At 40.0% G+C, this 14,874-nt stretch overlaps 1 long non-coding RNA gene across 1 annotated transcript; it reads right to left on the minus strand.

Moving 5' to 3' along the window:
* Positions 1-1,873: 1,873 nt before the first annotated feature.
* On the minus strand, positions 1,874-14,312 carry LOC109322554. The gene is made up of 3 exons (XR_002104397.1): positions 14,302-14,312; positions 10,202-10,205; positions 1,874-2,315 (listed from the first exon to the last, which is right to left on the minus strand). It is a non-coding gene; the product is annotated as an uncharacterized LOC109322554 (long non-coding RNA).
* Positions 14,313-14,874: the final 562 nt, after the last annotated feature.

The following is a 14,874-nucleotide window of genomic DNA, read 5'->3' on the forward strand; positions in this document are numbered from 1 at the left end:
CAGTAGAAAGCTTGGTTGGGAGGATGACCTACTGTATAAATGAAAGCTCCACAAAAATTAGCCAAGTAGAGATAAGCTTCTTACAAGAAAATAATATTTTATAGCTGTGGTTAAAAGCAGACTGCTGTAAATAGTTGCTCTCTATTGTACATTGTATGTTCCATCTGGGTTTTATTGCCTATTAAAATTATTTTTAACCTAATTATATTTCTCTCTAAATTACATTTTTATTACCCTCTTAGTTCCCCCACTTTGGAAACAAAAGTATAGTAGATTCTCAAATTGATGTATTCTATTGTTTCCTACTAAGAATGACATAATCCTTGCTTCTTTCAATATAGTCACTGAATGAGACAGTGGCTGAGAAAAGTAAACATCAATTTCAGAGTTCGACAACATACAAAACAAGGTATGAAACAGGTGGGTATTATAAAGCCTACAATTGTAAAGGGTATTTTGGAGAGAGCAGTGACAGGCAGGAAAAGATTAATATGATTCTTGGTGCCTAAAATATCTTATTTAGACTATCCTGACTGAATGAAAAGATTGAAATAAAGTGTCCACATTTGCTCAGGATTTCATTGATTTAATTATTACCAGTCTTAGTGTTTTTCATACACTTGCCAAAATTATTTAAACACGATCAATAAATGCATAAAATTATTTGGGACTTTATGGACAAAGTAAGTTTTGAGTAATGTGATGGCTACATCTCAAAAAGATTCATAGGTTCTATTCAACCAAGCACCCAAAGGCTGGAATAAAAGTCCTGTCAATACGAGCCAACAAAAGTAGATTGAAAAGCTCTGAAGGAAGGCAACAGTATTCTTTGCTTAGTTTGGTCTGGAATTATATGAAGATGGCTTTTCTTGTACAGTCTGTTATAGGATTCAAGGAGTTAAATTTTTTTTTTACCTAACTTCCTTGCCTAGACTAAAAATAAGAGTTGAATCCAGTGATTACACAGATATGCATTTCTTATTCTAAGTCATACAGTTTTATGTAAGTATTGTTGATGTACCCATTTATGTTTCCACCCAGACTTTTACCACACTCTATCACAAGCTTAAACATTTCTGGGGCACCTCAGTTATAAGTTGAGAAATTTATTAGTTTTGCTTTGCATCTTCTTGCGAAAATGCATAAAGATTTAAATGCTGTCAGAGTTCCCAGATTTGTTAAAAAAAAAGAAGCCATATTTATTTGCATACCATACATACCTCTTCCCACAAAAAATTAGCCTTCCAAAATTGTGGTGTGTGTCTTGAGGGAGCTGATTTTCAGCAGTGGCATTTCTATTTAGGCAGTGCTAATGGGAGCAAATTGTTTCATAGCTCTTTATAATCATTTGATTCTTACAAATTGCTCTTCACTCAACAGGTGTTAATAACCCATTCTCCTGTTTAGGTGTCCTGATGTTCCACTAATCAGGTTATACTTTCTTCAGCAATTCTACTGTAGACTTGCAATTCAGCTATTTTTGGTCTCTATCCTCCTATTCCACAGCCCTGAACAGCTTTAGTCTATCTTCTTCTATTTTCAAAATCCTAAATTTTCCCATAGGGTCTAGTCTTTAGCAACAGCTACATTTTCAGCTGAGCAGCCAAAAGAGCTGTAACAATTAATCTGTGAAAAGGTTAAAACCATAGCTTTTGCCTGAGCAGGAAAGGAAGGGTGAATGAGCTGAAGATGAGGCTCTGTCCCTGCTATATGTGGCCATTACTCTTGGAAAATGTCATTTTCTTTATTTTTCTTTCCTAAAATTAAGATGTGTCTTATTTGGGAAGGGCAGGGGAGGGAGGAGGAGGGTGGTATACAAGAAAGTACACTACCTTCGTTGGCTCTGCTGTTGGCTTCAAACTTCTAACTCAGGATCCTTAAAATTCTGGTTTATTAGGTGGATTGAAACACTGTAATGAAGTCAAATCATAAACCTGGGGGCTGCCCCCCCCCCCCCCCCACATGCACACACACAGTAGCGATCTACAAATGTTTGTGGGGGAGGGCACCAGAGTCGGGTATACCTATCCCACAAGCGCTGTGGTCTGCCATCGATGGCCAGTCGAGGCTTCTTCCAGCATGGACTCCTAGAAGGGAGTCACCAGCTGGTCTTTCTGGCTGAACATATCAGGTGCTGGTCAAGTTAGAGATCAAGAAGGCACCACTGAGGGTCACTTTTCACTACTCTTTATCGGTCCTTTGCAGAGTTTGGTGACTCTTCAGTTTTCAGGTTTGCCCAATCCAGGGGTCGTTGACCCACATGGGACACCCCCCTTGGTGGCTACTGGATGGCATCTGTCAGCCCCAGGGGTCATCTGCATGTACATGCAGTTTTGGGAGTCTGCTGATTAATTTTAATTAAGTTACCACTGTCATGAATAGGGCTCTGGGAGTGGTCGATCTGGAGATATTCAGCCCCAAAAGTTGGTCCCTGTCATTGATTAACTCAGACCAGGGCTTCTAGCCCTTGAACAGTGAAGTTTAGAGAATTTCCGGTTGCTACATTGTCTCCTATTGATTTCTTCTGCTGGTTAATCTACAGTTTCCATACATGTTAATTGCCAGTTGTTACTGAAGCTCGCTACTGTGTTACACATTGAATCACTGATTCACTTGCTCTTTCAGGGGCCCGCCTGATACAGGGAAGCCGTGGTTTGATTCCTGCCCTTGTTAATGTTGTTACAGTATATAACTAACTTCTAAAACTAAAACGAATGTGAAGAGTATAAAATATAAGCTACAAGAGTAATGCCATGGCACACAAATAGATAAAAATACCAAAATGCAAAGGGGGATACAAAATGCACATGCACAAACTTTAAAACACAATTCCTTATCTTACAGCGAAAGAAAGAGGAAGGAAGAAAAGGTAGAAGAGAAGAAACTTATTCAAAGAGGGGAAAGCAAATGCAGGCAAAAGGAAAAGGGGGCTTTCTACTACACTGCCAAAACTAGAAAACTTGAGGGGATGGCAAACATGTCTCTGCCATTTTTTGTTGGGGGACCCAATATTCTGACAAGACAATACAGTCTGAAAATTATTTAGGAACCAAGCTTCTATCTTTGCTATGACCCAAAACCTACAAACATTTTGCACATGCTTAACAATACTCATGCTAAAGACAGTCAGCTTGATCCAAGCCCACTGAAATAATTAAAAGACTCCCATTGATTTCAGTGGGCTTAGAATCATGCTTTATATAGATGTACCTTGAAACATTATTACTCAGGCATACATGAGAGTAGGTAAGTTTCCAGGATACAATCTATCTATTGTAGAGTATGTTAATTATTCAGATTTTCCCCTTGTTAATTCAAAAACACCCTAATCATCCCTGTAAGGCCACCATTAAATATACTTTTATTTATGATGAAAGCTTACTTCTTTGTGGTTCACTCACCTTGAAATGAAGATCTGAAAAATATATCAATACATAGGGCCTGAGTCTTGAAGCTAGACAAAAAGATTTTTGGTATGTGAGACTTAACCTTACACAGAAAAATGTTGCTTTGGACCTTCTGTTTTATATATGGCTTCATGGCATCCTGAGTCAATACCATAAATATAATGCATTTCCTGGGTCACAATACTCCCATCCACTTCAAGAAATGCCAAATAGTTTTATCAGTATTCATTCAAAAATAATACTTCCTTTAAAAATGTGACATCTTATGTGATTTACATCACAGAATATTGTGGATTAGGTTAAAGATTTCTGGTACTCCTGTGAGCCATTCCAACCACCATGGCCAGATCTATTTTATATGTAATAGAAATAGGGTTTCCTCAACAGTGGACAATTATTTATTACAAGTACTTTGACTAACGTGGAAATAGTCTAGAATGTGTAGTGAAACCGAGGTGCAGCCACCTAATTCTTTATGAGTATTATACAGGCCAGCATTAACTGACCTTTTTTATTAATGAGTACCTTAAAATATGGCTTTGAATTCTTTGCTCAGATTTTTAAAAAAATAGAGAACTTTATTTTACTTTTACTCAACGGAAACTGACTGGTGCTGTAAAAATCTGTGAGAATCATCCCCTGGATGCAATCCTGGGTAGAGATAATATTTGGTTTACTAAACTGCTATTAAATAAACAAACAAATCATTTCTCAGAATACAGTGTTAAGCATTTCCCTAGCCTAACTCCTTTGGGACGGCGGAACTTGCATTGGACATGCTAGCTATAAACCATAATGAACTTGTTCCTGTGCACAGCAATATTAAATGTTTAAGAAGTCCATCTGTCTGAACAGCCATTTGGTGGGAGATCGTTGATGCAGCACGTTACAAAGATGACAGACTGCTCTCTCACATAGAAAGCAAGAATAAAAATGGCACATTTTCCTGGATTTACCATTATAACTTTTGAATAGAAGATATTTTTCAGGAATATCTAAACAATTCAAACAAGATTCCCAAATGTATTTTCAGATGACATTTTACAAATGTTACTAAATGTATATATTATATAATGGACCTTGAGAAGCCCAATACCATGTTTTCTACAGGGGACTATGCCACTACATAGGAAATTAGCCTAGAATGTTTTAATGCATAACTGAGTCCTTTCTTTTCTGCCAATTGTGCCTAACCACTGATGAAAACTACCAAGAGAGATGGTGGAATCTCTCTTTCAGTATCTTCAAATCAATATTTTATACACTTCTTAAAGAATAAGTTTAGCCTGACACAAGTTATTGGGTTCAATCTAGAGATAACTTGATTAAATTTTATGGTTTATAATATACAGAAAATCAGAGTAGATCATCCAATAGCTCCTTCTCGCCTTAAACTCTATGAACCTATACTGCAGCTGGAACAGTAGCAAGAGCTATTTATGCATAGCGAACATTGAAAGTAACATCCCTGGGCACTTATACATGTACCAAACATCTGCTCTGATGTGTACTAATTAGCATGCTCCAGCAGCCTCTGCATCATGTATATTCAGTGTTCCTGTGCTTCAAAATGACAGTGGAGGTGCTTTAACTAAAGCTTGTCAACCACCATGCTGAAGCACAGGATACTGCATACATGTGACTCTGTGAGCTCTTTAATTAGAGTACCTCCTCCTCTCCCCTGGAACACATGTAAAGACACCTCCACCCCCGGTATTAAGGGGAGCAGGGAAAGCTCCCAGAATCCGACTTGAGGAAAGGGAGTCCTGATTAATCCCCTTTTGCTGACTTTCATAGAAAAGTCCACTTGGAAGTAGACTCTATTTAAAAGAAGACAAGGAAGCTCTGGGAATTCAGCTTGGTGAAGGTGAGGGTTGTGTTTGGCTTGAGTTCAGAGGAAAGGAAAATGTAGGCTGCCTTATATCTGACCAGGAGGAAAATTCCCTGTTTTGTAATTATTGGGCACATCTACACGAGACACTACATTGCCGTAGCAATGTGCTATGGTGATGTAGTGTCAGCAGGCACAAACTGTGATGCTGCAGCTACTTTGCTGTAGCAAGACACTCCCTTGCTCCCTTGTGCATTGTTGCAAGACAGGGCAAGACTGTATTGGCTAAAAATAACTGCACTGCCAGCATGGCACTGTACAGATTGTTACTGTGCCATCATCTAGTTCTTCCAAAAGGAAGAAGTAAACGGTGCCATAGGGGCATGTATAGATGCAGTCACTGAGTATCAAGAGTCCCATTCATGGATGAACCCACTGAATATTAGTTGTCCATATTGTTCTAATAATTGGAACGTCTTCAGTACTTGCCCCAGGGTTTATGTTATGGTAGGTATACTTCTCTTCACTAACAAACTTTAGTGTATCACTTCTGATATGGGTTCAAATTTTGTGCTGATTTCTAATATATATCAATATAATTAGTGCTGCAGTCATCCACTGCATACAACTCCAAGATTTTTGTGTAAAAATTATAGAGGTAGCATACAGTTTGGTTCTAGGTTGTTCCTTTCTTGCAAATATAATTTAACAGGTAACAAGAAATTTGGAGGCTTTCCAGGCTACACAAGGAAGGGGAAGGTAGATATTATAAATCAGAAATACATTCTTATCTATTTCCCAATGTAACTTCCAAAAAATAGCACAGAGCAGGAGAACTTGGCAGCCTAGAGTTGAAGTAAAACAATAGCATGTTCCTTGGAAAGATAAAGGCAGCAGTTTCTGTTTACTAGAAGGATAGGATTTGATAATACCAGTGTATGTCATTTTTAAGTTTTACTCATAAGTATCATATGATACCTATATTTTAATTTGTTTTGATCCCTGAAACTGCCTATTATAGAGCTTGCAAGGTGCTTATTATTATACTAATTTTCTATTAATATTCATTGACATACTAAAATGAATACCAATTTGTTCAAGCATGCAGCCTTTTTGTGTAAAATCCATCCTGTTTAGAAGGCCTGTTTTGAAGATTTACTTGCAACCTAAAGAGTGATTTGTGCTGGCATAAGAGTGAATACCACCCATAGGGAAAAAGATGCCATGGAAAAATTCATAAATAACTCTGAATAACAAAGACATTTGAAAATGTCACAATCTTCTTCATGTATCTCATGAACAGAAAAAGAAATATAATTCAAGGAAAACATTAATTACAATTATTTGCTCAGCTCCACTGATCTTCAAGAGCTCAAAATATACTGGCAGATGTCTAGGCCAAATGAGGATAAACCAAGTTGTGTTCAAATCACTTCTTAAACTTGTAGAGTAGGACATATAGACTGTTAAGTGAGGTGGCTACTTCTTGCTGTTTGTATACTAGCAAACGAAGCTATTTTAAAAAGTGAAGCTATGCCATGCTTTTGATGAGAAGTTTAGCTTGCACTGACACAACTGGGGGCTGACTAGATGGGCAGCAGCTCTGCAGAAAAGGACCTGGCGGTTACACAGTGGACAATAAGCTGAATATGAGTCTACAAGTGTGCCCTTGTTGCCAGGCAGGCTAACGGATTAATGGGCTGCACTGGAAAAAGTGTTGCAGAGGGGAATATGATTATTCCCCTCTATTCAGCACTGGTGAGTCTACATTTAGAGTACTGTGTTCAGTTTTGGGTGTCCCACTACAGAACTGATATGGATAAATTGGAGGGAGTCCAATTGAAGGCCATGAAAATGATGAGGGGCCCGAGGTACATGATTTCTGAGGAAAGGCTTTGGGGAACTGGTCTTATTTAGCCTAGGGAAGAGAAGATTGCAGGGGATTTGATAGCAGTCTTCAACTATCTGAAAGGTGGTTCCAAAGAGGATGGAGCTGGACTCAGTGGTGGCAGATGACAGAACAAGGAGCAATGGTCTCAAATTGTAGCAAGGGAAGTTTAGTTTAGATATCAGGAAGAATTTTCTATTAGGAGGGTAGTCAAACACTGGAACAGGTTACACAGAGAGGTTGTGGCATCTTCATCCTTGGAGGTTTTTAAGACCTGGTATTCGTGTAGACCAAGCTTTACATGGGATGATCTAGCTGCGGATGGTCCTGCTTTGAGCAGGCGGTTGGACTAGATCAGTAGTTATCAACATTTTTTGTACCAGGACATTTTAAAACATTGATGACCAGTCTCGATTCAGTGCCCCTCACTCCCAACCCATTGCCCCCTGCCCCCCCTGTATACAGGGTAGGGTGAGTGTGTGTGGTGTGAGTATGGGGCATGAGGGACCCCATGTAGCTCCTTGCAGGCCTTAACTCTGCCAGCCTGCATGGAGAAATCTGTGGTTTCCCACATTTTTCTCCTTTAAAGGAGACTTCACTTTTAAAGTTTGTTCATGACCCTTTCATTATCCTTGTGACCCACTTTTCGGTTGTGACCCATGGGTTAAGAAATGCTGGACTAGATGTCCTCTTGAGGTCCCTTCCAACCCTCATTTTCTGTGATTCTGTCTATGGTTATATCTATGGTCAGTTCTTATACTTGTTCACTTCAAACATGATACGGACAAACCATTGTCTCAGTGGGAGTGTGAACAAGCATCCAGAGTTCCCAGCTCAGGTTTAGGTGGTTTAGTTAAATCTGAGGTTGGGATTGCTACATGCAGGCACTCACCTCTTTCTAGGTGGAGGCACAGGTAACTCAAGGCAAGAAAGTGGGTAGGAGGTAAGTGACAGGGCTCTCACTTCTCATCTCTATTTCATAACAGGAAGGGCAAGAAGGTTTGTGCTGGGGGTGGGAGGCAGTGGCGGTGGCAGGGGGGGAAGGTGCTTGGCGTGTAAGGCATATGGCATGCCCGGTAGGGGGTAACCTGATCAGGGTTGGGGTATAGAAATAGCACAGCCCTGGTGATGTAGTGTGACTGAGCTTTTCAGCCCCAGGGCTGTGTGGGGAACACACGCATGTGTTCATTAGGATGGGTTAACCCATTTTAGGTCAAATTAACACAGGCCAATGTAATGTTAGTTCTTGTCTGATAAGAACTAACATCAGATTTGGCTAATTTTAGGCCAACCTAAGTCCTAAGTCCTATAAACACTTGTGCACACAGTCATTAAATCACCCTAAGCTCAGTGGAATCTGAAAGTGATGCTTGTATGCACCTTGTGTCTACCATTCGGAGCAGATTCATTCTATGAAAAGCATGCTCCATGCAACAGTTGAGAAGCCAGAGGTAGTCATTTAAAAAAAAATATTTATACAGTAGTTGCAGAACAATTTGGTTTATTAAATAAGATTCACAACGCTGTGATGAGAACATCAATTGACGATGGCTTGTAGGAAATGTTCAACTTTTAAGTTATACTATAAATTAAAGACTTGTTGCACATTAATTTTAGGTGTCTCCTGGAGCTCTTAACCCCTGAACAGTCCACATATTAACACCTGAAACTAGTTTTAAACACTTTAGGTGGCTTAAAGTTAAGCTACTCCAGGGCAGGTTTATTTCTGATCCATCTTACTCAGCTTGTGTTCCATTAATGTGTGGCCACTTCCTGTAGATGAACTGCTCAAGTTGCAGTCCTCCAGGATCCCAGGATGCAGTGTCCCCTCCCCAACGCTACTCTTCTGTGTGGATGAACTGTCCACCCCCAGAACTCTAATGCTCAGGGAGCAGTTCTGGCACCATGCCAACTTCCCCTCCCACCCCCAGGGCTGTGACCTTCCCATCTCTAGGGGTGAAACCCCATGCAAACAGCCTTCAGAGGGCATGTGGGTCATAAATCATGGAGGGATCCAGAAGTGTGAAGTAGAGGGTTTGCAGGGGAACAAGGTAGGGGCTGAATCAGGTCCCCATAAGCTGGGCTTCCCTTCCAGAGAAGAGGCAGTAGCTCCTCCAAAAATTCCTTCACTCATTGCCATCATCTATCAGCCACCCCAGGAAGCATAACCAGTAACCCCCATGACCAGCAAATTCCAATTTGTTCAAATATGAGACCTTCTTTTACTTGTTTCCTCCTTATTCCCCTTTATCTATTTTTGTACTTCTAATTTTATCCTTCGGTGGCTGACTTCCTTCATTTCACCACCCATACCCATTTAATTTCCACCTCCCATTTCATTACCCATTCCTACCTCATTACCCATTCCTATCTCCATTTCCCAACTTCATGTTCCTCCTCCCCCCTCCAACCCATCTCTTGCCACCCCCCGCCTCCACCTAGAGCAGGGATAGAAACCTGTCCTGGCTCACTGATCCTGTAGTGGCAACTTGCATCTGTAGCTTCTAGTCCAGCCCCTGATTGCCAGCCCGCTAGTGGCAAGCCACAGCTGTGCAGAGAGTAGGAGACAGTCAGAGAAGGTTTTTAGTCTTAAGGTGTGATTGCTCCAAATTCAAGCTAGCACTAACACCAATCAGCATTTGAGTAGCTCAAAGTGCAATATGTAACAAGGCCTTCAGTATAATATGGCTACATATAAGTGCATTCACTTATCAATAGTTATCAACTCTGAAATTCAGATACTTGGTCATAGTATAAAAATTAGACAGATTCTCAGTCCCTTGCAGCACAATGAATACCTATATTCTTTCTATTTTAGTGCATGGCATTTCCAGAATATCAGGAACCTTATTACATTCATGGAAATACTTACCTAACAATGTTAAGGAAGTAATTCCATGAAATAATGAAATCAGTTTGATGTAAGCACTTAAAAACTGTTTAGATATTCTTTCTCAAGCTATGACCTATTTTAATTTTCTGACTAACACAGAGGTAAACTTTTTTATTTCATACAACCCTTTGAAACTCATACTAATTTAAACTGATGTGAAAATAGCTTCTGTAATCCAGTACCCACCTCATATTTTACTTGCAAAATATTCTTCTAGAGTAATTTTCAAGAAATTTTATTACTTTTTAGTTTAGATTGAGTTTTTACACCTAAAACCTCAATGTTTAAAATGCTATATAATACTTATAAATGCAGTGCTGTCCAGAGAGCAGCTGGGTGTAACACCACATACCAATGACACATCAGGATAATGACTAATAATATAACCCATAAAGCATCATAGTATGTGTGTTTGTGTATGCATGCATGCATGCACACGCATGGCAAAGAAGAACTTGCCAAAGACAGTTTATATTAACTACCGCTGTGAAAAACTGCTACTTCTCACTTTGCATACAGAGAAGGTTGGGGTGGGGGGGGTTCCCCATATTTGCAAATCTAAACAATAACATTTTGAAAATGTATCTTTTCATTGTAACAGTGGTGAAATTTTCCTGAAACAAAATCAGAAGTTTGTCAGACCCTAAAAAGTTATTTACCTTCACAGAAACAAAGCACTATTTTCAGTAATAATAGTTCTCACAGGCAGCATCTACACATGCATTTACTCCAGCCTAGATTTATTGTGCAGTGAACTACTGCACAGTAAGGGTTTTTGGGTAGGTGTCAACACATGCGAGGATTAGGGAGCAAATTTGCACCCAGTTCCCTGCAGCCCTGCAATGGGCCCCTGCTGCCACAGGGGGGGAGCTCCAGACTACCTGTGGGTGCTAGTTCAGGGGCCAGCAGGGAGTGCCTTCCCTGGCAGCAGGGAGCTCCTGGTCCTGGCTCACCAATCAGGTGCATGGGACTTGGAAAGAGCTGCAGGGGGGGCAGGTCCCAGCCCCCTGCACTGATCCACCAGGAGGGCAGCTAGCAACTAATTTGCTGCTACCTGCCCCACTGGTGGATTGGGGCAGAGGGCTGGGACCTATCCCACCCCTGCAGCTCTTTCCAAGTCCTGTGCCTCAATCACCCAATCGGTGCATGGGGCTGGGACCTGTCTCTGACCAGGACAGTTCCCAGCTAGCTCTGGGCTATGCAGGGAAGTCTGTATGTGCAGCCCAGAGCTGGCTGGGGACTGCCCAAAACAAGACAGTCCCCAGCCACCTCCAGGCTGCATGTGCCTCCCCATGCAGCCTGTGGTTAGCTGGGAAATCTCCCACTCAGAGGCAGGTCCCAGCTGGGTGGGGAAGTGCCCCATACAAGTAGCTCCCCGGCCCTGCTCCATGATCATAATTGCGATTGAGGAGCAGGGGCTGGGAATAAGGTCCCAGCTTGTTCCCAATCCCAGAGAACAAGCTCCCAGCCCCCACTCTGTTATCGTGATCAGGGAGCAGGGGCTTGAAGCTCCCTGTCCCTACCCAGGCATGCAGGCCAGGGGCTAGGGAACTTGTTTCCCACCCAGCTCCACGAGCGTAGAGCTTGGGGGGGGTGGGGGGGTGGAGGTAGGAACAAGTTCCCTAGCCTGTTTTCTTCCAGCTCTGCACTCACAAAGTTGGGTGGGATTCTTTATCTCCCAGCCTGATCTCCATGATCATGGGGCTTGAATTGGGAGACCCTTGTCTCCCAATCTGAGCCCCATAACCAGGCTGAGCCCTGTGACCACAGAGCTCAGCCTGGGAGATAAGGGTTTGCCAGCTCTCATTCCTCAATCACAATGGCGATCCAGGAGCTTGGACATAGTCCCTACCTGGGCTTCTGTGGCGGAGCCCACCCGAGCAGCAAACCATTCCTGGGGACAGGGAGCTATCTCCTGCACCACGGTGACTGGCTGACCAGAAGTATATTTTGCTCCCAGTCAGGCACCTACATGAGAGCTATGGCACCATTACTAATGCCGAGTAAATCTGCTACTTGTATTTGCAGGTAGCAAATTTATTCAATATTAGGGAAGTTTACTGTGAAGTAAGCATGTGCACACGTAGACTCACATTTTTACTTTTCAGTAAAATATGTTAAAGTGAAGTTAAGCACCTTGTGTAGATCTGCCCGCAGATTACTTACATTTTTTTCCTAGCAAAAAAGAAAAATAATGCTGCCTATGTTTTGAGAAAGAAAAATAAGAAAACTCTTTTTTTTTCATATTTCATGAAACAGATAAAAAATAATATCCTCCCTAATATCAAGAAAATTTGTGATCGTATCTTAATTCCTAGCTTTTGGGAGAGTTATGGGGAGATAGAAAGAAATGAATGGCAGTGACATCTGAAAATATACTACCCCTTTATATTAGGAGTGCTTGGCCATATAAACCTTCTGTCTTGTTGCTTTGAGACTCTTTAATAATGTTTGATACCAGTAAAGTTTATTGTTTTTATTCATGAAAGTAAAGCAAAGAAAAAAAATAGGATTTTTAAATAATAAGTCGATCATAAGCCTGAGTTCAATGAATGATGAAGGAGTATTTTCCTCTGGGGAATTACAGTAGTTGGAAGGAGTTGTAGGAATGTAAACACCATGATAAAGAATAAAAGAAAAATTAGTGTTATATCAGGTTGGAGGAGAACATTTCATTTCACATTACTCTTTTATATGAGGGAGCCTTTGTGCGAAATACTTCAGTATTCTACTGTAACAGGCCCAAATACTACAGCTTCAACAACACTAGGACAACATTTGTGACCACTGGTACTGTTATACTCCAATCAGGAGATGTTAAAAGACAGAGTTCATGGGTCTAGTTTCAAGAACTAACTTATACTTGTTTCAGCTATGAAGGTTTGTGGGAAAGTAAAAAAAAAAAAAATGAAGTAATTAATATCTTTCTTAAACAGTGTGGATGAGGGAAGCCAAACAAATTATATTTGTAATAGGAGAATGAACTATTTTATCTAATTTTTTTCACATATAACTTTCAAAGGGCCTCCAAATTGGGACACTGCATCATTAAGCATTTGACATTTGTCCAGTTAAAACTATTGACTCATGCTTTCATTTCTTCCCCCTCAAATTACTACAGTGCCACAGCTGATCTAACTATATTTTCCATTTCTTATAAATAGCCACAAGAAAAGTATTAATTATCCTTGTACGATTTAATGCACCAACTGCCTTAACCTTTCAGGTTTTCTTAAACGCCAGCATAACAAGGCATATCCATGGCAGCAAATGTGATTTATGACAGGAATCTTTAATTTCTGTTTTTAAATATGTTACCCACCGATCTGCATACATTTAAATTCGCCTGCGACACTTTTCTCTGTCTTGAGGCTGTTGTTTAATATTCAAGGATGATTTTTGTCCACATACATTTTGGTCTATGTCACCTCAGATTAAATTATTACTGTTTGCAGCCTTTTCGGAGCAGGCCTCAGGCCCTTATTTACAAGAATCAATGAAACAGTAATGAAAATCCATTTTTCATACTATCAGCTCTGGCCTGCTTTTATTTAGTTAGCTGTGTCTAAGCAAGCAATTCATTTTGTGCAAATGTCATGTTGATAAAAAAGGACGAGCTGTGAAAGGGTTAATCATGAAATAAGAGCTACACTTTCTCCACCCCCATTCCACCCCCCAATAATAAAGCACATCTGTAACGGTGAAATTAAAAAAATATTTTTTTAATGTATGCAAAGTAATGTATATTGACACATAAGCAAGCCTTTTCATGATGAATATTGAAATATATATGCAAAGCACAGGAAATGTGTAACATGTTATAGATCTTTCAGTGTACATTTAGAGGAAATGAGCCATTTATATTCCACAATTTAGTGAATACCTACTGTTTATTGGTACAGAGCACATAGGAGTATATTTGTCTTAGTAATTTATTTAGGTAAATATATTTATTCTTCTAGGGGTTCTTGTGCTTTTTCTGGTTCTATAGTACTAGACATAAATATTTAACAATGCATGGTCTCAAATGTTATTCGTGTAATTTATCAGGGGAAACAGTGGAGCTGTAATAACTTTTTAAGCCTGCACCTTCGCTTAAACCTGAGATTGATTTAAAATGTGGGAAAGTAAGACTACTTCTCCATATACAGTAAGAACAGAAAATATTTCTCAGGACTTCTGAGAAACGAGTCAAACCCATTCAGATGCAAACTCCAAGAGAAGGCAAACTGTAGATAGTTTACTATTTTTTACTAGGTAGCACTGAAAAGTCCCAAATAACAAAAATGTGCACGAGTGCAAAAATATGTCCAACCAGATACCCCTACATATAATACCATTTTTCCACAGATGCTCACTTGTTTTCATGCTGCTAAAGCCTCTTTCCAGGATGCAAATGTACTCACATTTTGGATCTGTTTTCAAGCTCAGCTTTTGAAAACTATTTCCAGCAATATGGCACAGTTGATTATCAAAGAGCATTCTTTAGCCTAGATTCAAACTTGTAAAATTCTTAAGATCCTCATGGAGGAAAGATGATAATACTGCTGACAATGTACTATTTTTAGACCAAATTCTGAAGTCATTATTGAGCCAGAACTCCCATTCAGTTTGGTAATAGTTTCGCTTTAATTAATGAATAATGACCAAGTAAGGACCTTATGATTGGGCCTGTATAATTTATTAGGATTCTCTATCTCACTGTAATGCTGAATTCTTTAAGCGAAATTGTAAACCCATAAAAGTTAAAGCGAGTTTGGATGTCAGTGGGACAAGGAATTTACCCATTATATTAACCCTGTCACCTCTCTTTATAATTGTACCACCACCCCGATACTAAGTCCGATGTTGATAT

This window comes from Crocodylus porosus, unplaced genomic scaffold, assembly GCF_001723895.1.
Source record: "Crocodylus porosus isolate Cpor-Errol unplaced genomic scaffold, CroPor_comp1, whole genome shotgun sequence".
Classification (NCBI taxonomy): domain Eukaryota; kingdom Metazoa; phylum Chordata; order Crocodylia; family Crocodylidae; genus Crocodylus; species Crocodylus porosus.